This window comes from Nicotiana tabacum, chromosome 5, assembly GCF_000715075.1.
Source record: "Nicotiana tabacum cultivar K326 chromosome 5, ASM71507v2, whole genome shotgun sequence".
NCBI classification, from domain to species: domain Eukaryota; kingdom Viridiplantae; phylum Streptophyta; class Magnoliopsida; order Solanales; family Solanaceae; genus Nicotiana; species Nicotiana tabacum.
Genome location: NC_134084.1, coordinates 27,965,320 through 27,972,096, shown reverse-complemented (window position 1 = coordinate 27,972,096; position 6,777 = coordinate 27,965,320). Strand labels below are relative to the sequence as shown.

The 6,777-nt window shown below is 34.7% G+C and overlaps 1 pseudogene; it reads right to left on the bottom strand.

Annotated features, from left to right (window-relative positions):
* Positions 1-223: 223 nt before the first annotated feature.
* LOC142180729 (copal-8-ol diphosphate hydratase, chloroplastic-like) lies at positions 224-5,051 on the bottom strand (annotated as a pseudogene).
* Positions 5,052-6,777: the final 1,726 nt, after the last annotated feature.

The following is a 6,777-nucleotide window of genomic DNA, read 5'->3' as shown; positions in this document are numbered from 1 at the left end:
TATATTCATATCATGTATTTGGACTTGTATGCATGTTTGGTTTGAACCTCGAAAGGCTCTGAATGAGTTCGACACCATTGAATATAACTAGTAAGCTTAAGAATTTCATAAGTTGACTTTAACCCTCGATTTGAGTAGTTATGCCGATTCATGTTTCGAGATCTTGGATAAAAAGAAAAATTCGAATTAAGTCCATAATAGGAAGCCCCGTTAATTGGGATGTTCAAAATGGATACACAGATTTTTCCTTGTAACTTGACTCTCTGATTGTAGCCAACATGCTGAAAGAGAAAAGGGCCAACAATTATTAAATGAATAACATCATTGAAAGTACCTCTCAGATGTTAAGAGGAAGTAAATATCAACATATTGCATTGCTATCGAGAGGCAAATCAAGTGACGGACTACCTTGCTAAACTAGCATCCACATCTACTATAGAGTCATACTTCTTTACTTTTCAGCAACTTCCTAAAGGAGCTAAAGGACCTTTTAAGTTGGATAAGATTCAAATGCCTAACGTTAGAACTAAGCTTGATAAGGCCAACTTTTTTGTTAGCTAATTTATTTCTCTGTATGGGGTATGGGATGCACAAGAATTGCTCACCATGCCCCCCTTTTTTTTTTGTGAAGAATAGCCTATTATCCTTTTGGTTGTATTTTGGATTTTTGAGGTCAATGGTATATCCCCTCTTGTATTCCTTTGCTATGATGAAATATATACAACTCCCAATTAATCTGGGAAATTGAATAAAAAGAACGACTAGATGGAGAGATATACATACCTATTTTTCCTGCTTGGATCATGAGAGCCCTTGAATTCCATTAGCAATAAATTCCTAGTGGTCCAAGTTGTGGCTTCTTCATTGAAGTAAGATGTAGTCATCTTACATATTACACGAGATTTAGCCCATGCAAGTCGTTCTCTTGACTTGTCGACTTCAAATATACTTGCAGCAGCTAAGAAATAAGAAACTAAGAGGTACTTTTTGCTTATTCCAAATTGTTGAAAGTTGCACTTTTCAAACCACCTATTCATGTTATGAACGCAAATTAATAAAGAAGATAAAAAAGCTAAATATTTTGATTGTTTATAAAGTTTAGTAGTATATAAGAAAGTTTCAAGTGCATACTGTTGCATAATCAGCCATTCAAATCGATGTAATCTAATTTTGCAGCTTGTAAATAAACATTGTTGCTGACATCGGGCATTCTACATTAGCAAAAGATAAACAAATTTACTGTTAGACAACCGTATACTTTGTGGTCTTTGAACTCTTAGTTTTCACCACTTGATTCATAGATGACATGGTCAAATAATTAAACATAGTATTAAAGAAAGCAAAGATCCTAAATTCAAGTCTTACTGTCACCCGTTATCAAAAAACATTACATGCTTGGTCGTTGGAAAAAAAATCAAGTTTACACGTGAGGTGCCTATTGATTAAAGGAAAATTAAGTAGACAAAATTATTCTCTTTGACGAATTAAACTTTTAGATGAGATAATCAAACACTTCAATAAACATAACCTTTTAGTCTCCATAAAGGAATTGTCATAACATTATTTATTTGTTTGAAGTACCCAAGAAATAAGATTGGTAGGATTAGAATTTTGTAGTTTTAGCAAATTAAATGCTCTTTTAACTTTAATTTTCTTTTAACTACACTTATGTACAGGAAAACCAAATGAAAACTAATATAGGAACAGTTTTATTGACTATAAATATATAATATGCTATATTAATTCCAGAGAAATTAAACTTTGAGAACATATTTAAAGAGCTACCTGTATAATGTCTTGCCAATCCAAATATCATCTGCTCCACCATATTGTTCTATGTATAGCCTAGATTGCACCCGAGGTAAGCTCGCATACCATGGAAATTTTAGTGCATATCGTATCTATGAACAAATGTTGTCCAACATTCTTAGCAAATTGTAACAGGTAGTTGATTTCCCGTATTTTTCAAGTTGCTAATCGCATTTTCTACGGACAATTATACGTAGTTAACTTATAAAATTTATTTTACATTGCAGTATGTAGAAATTAAAATATTTGTTCATTATTTACCTCTCCGGGGATGTCCTTAGCTATGGCCCATTTGTCTAAGCATTGGTTGTTTGCTAGACATTGCTGTAAGAAGTTGTAAGTGAAATTCTTTGCCTCTTCAAGAATCTTTTCTCCTGGGGATAAAGCTTGGGAACATCTATAAAGATTAAACATAGTTGTTGGTGACTTGTTCAGTTCACCTCTTAGGCAAAAGAATTGATCACCATCTTTGAACTTGTTTAGCACATCTGTGACAAATAAGATTTCGGATTAACTGAACAGTTGCAAAATTTTGTGAGCTTTACAAAAAGACTAAGTTTTTACAAACAATGGTTGTAAAGAAGTGGTAGTTAACTACTCAATATTCCTTTATCTTTAACCAGAAGTTTTGGGTCCGAGCTTTGGGCAAGGAGTCATCTTTGTTTTAGGGAGCGGTTTACCTTCCAATGTGGCCTCAATACGGCACCGGACATCGAATGAGAAACCAAAAAAAAGGTACTAACTTTCCATTAACTTGCATTGATTATACTAGATATTGATGATAATAATGTACTGGGATGTGATGATTATAACTCTTATTTCTTCAAGAAGACATGTCACATATTGGGTAATGAGGTTACTGCAGCAGTAATGGTGTTCTTTGAAAGTGCTGAAATGTGCAACGCCATGATGTGCACCACTATTACTTTGATACCTAAAGTCAAGAATCCATCTAACATTAAGGAATTCAGGCCTATTTCTTACTGCACAGAGCTGTACAAGATAATATCAAAAGTCCTAACACCAAGATTACAGGAAGTTATGACAGACCTAATAGATAACTTCCAAACATCCTTTGTGCCAAGTAAAATGATTACTGATAACATAATTATGAGTCATGAATTGGTAAAAGGCTATGGGAGGAAGAACATATCCCCAAGATGCATGGTCAAAATAGATATGCAGAAAGCCTATAATTTTGTAGAATGGGTATGCATTGATCAGGTGATGAAGCTACTGGGATTCTCTGAAAAATTTGTGAAGTGGATAATGGCATGTCTTAGTACAGTTGCCTACTCTATAACAATTAATGGTGAGCCAACTAAACCATTTGAGGCAAGGAAAGGACTCAGGGAGGGGAATCCCGTATCACCAGTATTATTTGTGATGGCCATGAAGTTTCTTAGCAGACTACTAAAGCCATTGAAGGAAAACAAGAAATTTAAATTCCACCCAAAATATGCCAAAGTCAACTTGATGCAATTGGGATTTGCTGATGATCTACTTCTTTCCTGTAGAGGGGACATACAATCAGTCAAGATACTCCATCAACAATTTTAAGTATTTTCTGCATCCTCGGGACTAATTGCAAATCCTAACAAAAGTTGTATTTACTTTGGAGGAATGAACAACATGACTCAGCAGCATATTATGGACATGCTAGGATACACTAAAGATGAACTACCTTTCAGATACCTAGATATCCCATTAAGCACTAAGAGGTTATCAGCTATCCAATGTGAACCTCTAATTGATAGAATTTTAAGCAGGATCCAATGTTGGACAACAAATATTTTGTCATATGCAAGCAGAGCAATACTAATCAAGAGTGTTCTAGCTGCAATTCAAACATTTTGGGCTCAGATTTTCATTATGCCAAAGAAAATCATTCAGTTCATAGAAATAATATGCAGGAGATTCTTATGGTCAGGAACTGCTGAACCTATCAAAAGGCATTGATTGCTTGGGATTAACTGTGTGCTCGAAAGGTAGCAGGAAGACTAAACTTCATCAATGTGGGGCTGTGGAACAAAGAAGCTATTTGCAAACTCTTATGGAATATTTGTACAAAGAAGGAAAAGTTGTGGATGCAGTGGATTCATGCATACTACATAAAGGGGAACACTATATGGAATACAGAACCAAAGAGTGCATCGTGGATCATCCAAAAGATCATATTCAAAGCAAGAAACTACTTTGAGGTTGCTGGATATACAGAAGAGGAGGTAAATATGATGGAGAGATTTTTTGTAAGAACACATATACAAAGCTATGCAAGGGGAGTTTCAGAAGGTACCATGGAGGAAACTAGTATGTAATAATCAAAGACTACCAAATTAAAGTGGATCTTCATACTAAAACTGGCAATACAAGATAGGTTATCTACAAAAGAAAAGCTAGCAAGATGGGGGATTATTGCAGACAAAACATGCTCACTCTGTCAAAGAGAAAATGAGACCTTACAACACTTATTCTTTGACTGTGAAGTATCAGCAACTATACGTCAGTAGCTTCTAAACTGGCAAGACATTTAGAGAACAAAGGGAGATTGGCAGGAAGAGCTGAAGTGGATAGAAAAGGTGGCCAAAGGTAAAAGTGGGGCAGCAGTATGCAGAATGTCATTAGCAGCAACCGTTTATCATATTTGGCAAGAGAGGAACAATGTTATTTTCTAGAAGAAGAAGAGATCTGCTAATTCTATCCTTCGACTAATCATTCAAGAAATACACGTTAGAGCCAAAATATTTCTTAGGTTAGATAGAATCACGAATACACTAAATTGGTATCCTCATATAGTTTAGATAATAAAAGAAATAGGAGAGGGATTGTATCAAGGCTAGATAACTCCCAGCTGGGGCTTCATGTCCAGCAAGAGCTATGATAGAAAACTAGTCTCGATTTGTTAGATTGTATACTTGATTTTAATTACCAAAAAAACTTGCCTGGACTAACATCAAATCCATGTAGCCTTAAAAACCTAGCCATGCATGTATCATCAACATCACAAACGTTTGAATTCCTTCCACCAAAAATTCCAATGTCCTTGTTCCAATATCTGTAGTTCAATAAATTAGACTTGTCACGTGTAAAAATTGCTCAAGTTGGATATTTCATGATATTAATTAGGCGTAATACATACGGAGATACCTAAAGTTGGCACGATCTTTCACTTAAACACTTAAACTAGACCTCTTTGCAATTAGACACGTTTCTGAGGCAATTCTCATACCAATTAGACACATTTTTTGCTGGTGGCATATAGCGTGACTTCAAACCTATTTAGGCCGGTGAAGAATTCCAATAAGTGATTTTTCCTTTCCTAATTAGACACATAATGGTAACATGGATTGTCAATTTTTTTTAAACCCTAATCCCTTTCCCAATTCTTAAAAAACCTATTTGTTTGCTTCTCTTCTTCTCAGATTTCTCCAGTAATTCTCCTTCTATTCTTTTCTTCTCTTCTCTTCTTTATCTCGTTTTTGTTCTCTTCTTGGTATCAATTAATTTATTCTCTTCCCTTCTTGGTATCAATTAATTTATTCTCTTCTCTTCTTCCTCTCATTTCTGTTGTTGTCGTGTTTATTAATGTCGAACTTCTCGGAATCGACGAACTCGTCAATGTCACCTTGCGTTGCTGCTCGAATCTGTAAGTGTGGTGTTTCTCCAAAGTTGAATACTTCTTGGACCCAATTAAACCCAGGTCGTAGGTTTTTTGCTTGCAAAATCGGAAAGGTAAATTGTTTGTTCATAATTTGTAAATTCTGTTTTATGAATTATTTTCTTTTATAAAAGTTTATTAAAAGTATTTTGTGATATTTGTAGAAAAAGGGTGGATGTGATTATTTCTGCTGGTATGACGATGAGATGCCTACTCAAGCGAAGAATATAATTTGGAGTTTACTAAAGAGAGTCAAATCTTTTGAAGAGGAGAAAGTTCGAGCAAAAAGAAGACGGATCTTTTTGACGATTGTTGTTGTATTATTGGTCGTTTTATGGAAACTATATGACTGATGTAGTTTGTTTGTTTCAGGTGTTGTTGATTAATATGTAATGTTGGTGATGTTGCTTTAAACTTCTGTTTTGAAACTGTTGTTGTAATATTCAGATGTTGTATAAATACAACTGAATTTTGTTATAAACTTTTGAATTTTAAATCTGTTGTTGTAATATACAGCTGTTGAATTTTGAAAGTGCTGTAATATACAACTTTTATACAAGGCATAGAACCATAAGATGCAGTTTCAAAATGCAGAACATATAGACTGAAGTTGCTGCTATATAGACTAATTATTCAGAACATAGAATAACTATTCTGCCAAAACAAACAAAATAAGGTTGAAGTTGCTGTTACATAACATATATCCAAAACAGAACAGTAAGATTATACGACTGAATACAACCATTAAAGTTTAGTTCTTTCAAAAACTAGATCCCAAAATATAATAGGTTGCTGCTACATAACATATAGAGAAAATAAGTTCCTAAGATACTACTTCTTGCTGAAGTTTGCCTTCATCTGCTGCAACTGGGAAGTTGTGACAACATCTTGACCCTTCCACCTTAAGCCTCTAGCTTTAAAACCAAGGTCAATTCTTGTTGGAGCTGCAGTCTTATAAGTTGAACCACTTGCCATAACTCGTTGGCTTGATGTTCCAGGCTGCAGTTTGCCAAATAATGAACCACAATCAGTAAGTTATTTCTAAGTCATATTATAGATGAAATATGTATGAATATATTCATTTAGTGTTTGAGTTCCACTTGCAGCTGTGTAGATGCCAAATCCAACATTTTTGGACTTTTTTGTGCTCCTTTTTCAGCATCTTCTTTACTTGCACCCCTTCCTCTCTTTTGGCTGGTAGTTGCTTTACCCTTTGGAGGAAGTTGACTACCTAATCCTCTTCTAGCAGGCCTGCTCGAATCTGCTGAACTTGGTGTTAGTTGGCTTGAGCTTCTAGCTTCATTATCCCT